Genomic DNA, 2,500 nt, shown 5'->3' on the forward strand with positions numbered 1-2,500 from the left:
ATATAACACTGAAGCAGCAGACTCTGTGATACCTAATACTTGTGTCACTCTCAGAACGTTTGGCCATGGCTGTATATATACTGTATGTATGTCTGTATTTATATATATATATATATATAACACTGAAGCAGCAGACTCTGTGATACCTAATACTTGTGTCATTCTCAGAACGTTTGGCCATGGCTGTATATATACTGTATGTATGTCTGTGTATATATATATATATATATAACACTGAAGCAGCAGACTCTGTGATACCTAATACTTGTGTCATTCTCAGAACGTTTGGCCATGGCGGTATATATACTGTATGTATGTATGTCTGTGTATATATATATATATATATATAACACTGAAGCAGCAGACTCTGTGATACCTAATACTTGTGTCATTCTCAGAACGTTTGGCCATTGCAGTATATGTACTGTGTGTATGTCTGTATATATATATATATATATATATAACACTGAAGCAGCAGACTCTGTGGTACCTAATATTTGTGTCATTCTCAGAACGTTTGGCCATGGCTGTATATATACTGTATGTATGTCTGTATATATATATATATATATAACACTGAAGCAGCAGAATCAGTGATACCAAATACTTGTGTCATTCTCTGAACGTTTGGCCATGGCTGTATATATACTGTATGTATGTCTGTGTCTATATATATATATATATATAACACTGAAGCAGCAGACTCTGTGATACCTAATACTTGTGTCATTCTCAGAACGTTTGGCCATGGCTGTATATATACTGTATGTATGTCTGTATATATATATATATATATATAAACACTGAAGCAGCAGACTCTGTGATACCTAATACTTGTGTCATTCTCAGAACGTTTGGCTATGGCTGTATATTTACTGTATGTATGTCTGTATATATATATATATATATATATATATATATATATAAAAACACTGAAGCAGCAGACTCTGTGATACCTAATACTTGTGTCATTCTCAGAACGTTTGGCCATGGCTGTATATATACTGTATGTATGTCTGTATATATATATATATATATATATATAACACTGAAGCAGCAGACTCTGTGATACCTAATACTTGAGTCATTCTCAGAACGTTTTGGACATGGCTGTATATATACTGTATGTATGTCTGTGTATATATATATATAACACTGAAGCAGCAGACTCTGTGATACCTAATACTTGTGTCACTCTCAGAACGTTTTGCCATGGCTGTGTATATACTATATGTATGTCTGTATATATATATATATATATATATATATAAACACTGAAGCAGCAGACTCTGTGATACCCTAATACTTGTGTCACTCTCAGAACGTTTGGCCATGGCTGTGTATATACTGTATGTATGTCTGTGTATATATATATATATATATATATCACTGAAGCAGCAGACTCTGTGATACCTAATACTTGTGTCATTCTCAGAACGTTTGGCCATGGCTGTATATATACTGTATGTATGTCTGTATATATATATATATAACACTGAAGCAGCAGACTCTGTGATACCTAATACTTGTATCATTCTCAGAACGTTTTGGCCATGGCTGTATATATACTGTATGTATGTCTGTGTATATATATATAACACTGAAGCAGCAGACTCTGTGATACCCTAATACTTGTGTCACTCTCAGAACGTTTGGCCATGGCTGTGTATATACTGTATGTATGTCTGTGTATATATATATATATATATATATATATCACTGAAGCAGCAGACTCTGTGATACCTAATACTTGTGTCATTCTCAGAACGTTTGGCCATGGCTGTATATATACTGTATGTATGTCTGTATATATATATATATATATATATATATATAAACACTGAAGCAGCAGACTCTGTGATACCTAATACTTGTGTCATTCTCAGAGCATTTGGCCATGGCTGTATATATACTGTATGTATGTCTGTATATATATATATATATATATATATATATATAAACACTGAAGCAGCGGACTCTGTGATACCTAATACTTGTGTCATTCTCAGAACGTTTGGCCATGGCTGTATATATACTGTATGTATGTCTGTATATATATATATATATATATATATCACTGAAGCAGCAGACTCTGTGATACCTAATACTTGTGTCATTCTCAGAACGTTTGGCCATGGCTGTATATATACTGTATGTATGTCTGTATTTGTATATATATATATATATATATATATATATATATATATATAAAACACTGAAGCAGCAGACTCTGTGGTACCTAATACTTGTGTCAATCTCAGAGCGTTTGGCCATGGCTGTATATATACTGTATGTATGTCTGTATATATATATATATATATATATTTATATATATATATAAACACTGAAGCAGCAGACTCTGTGATACCTAATACTTGTGTCATTCTCAGAACGTTTGGCCATGGCTGTATATATACTGTATGTATGTCTGTATATATATATATAACACTGAAGCAGCAGACTCTGTGATACCTAATACTTGTGTCATTCTCAGAACGTT

The sequence above is a fragment of the Taudactylus pleione genome, unplaced genomic scaffold (genome assembly GCF_031769625.1).
Source record: "Taudactylus pleione unplaced genomic scaffold, aTauple2 ptg001205l, whole genome shotgun sequence".
In the NCBI taxonomy this organism is placed as follows: domain Eukaryota; kingdom Metazoa; phylum Chordata; class Amphibia; order Anura; family Myobatrachidae; genus Taudactylus; species Taudactylus pleione.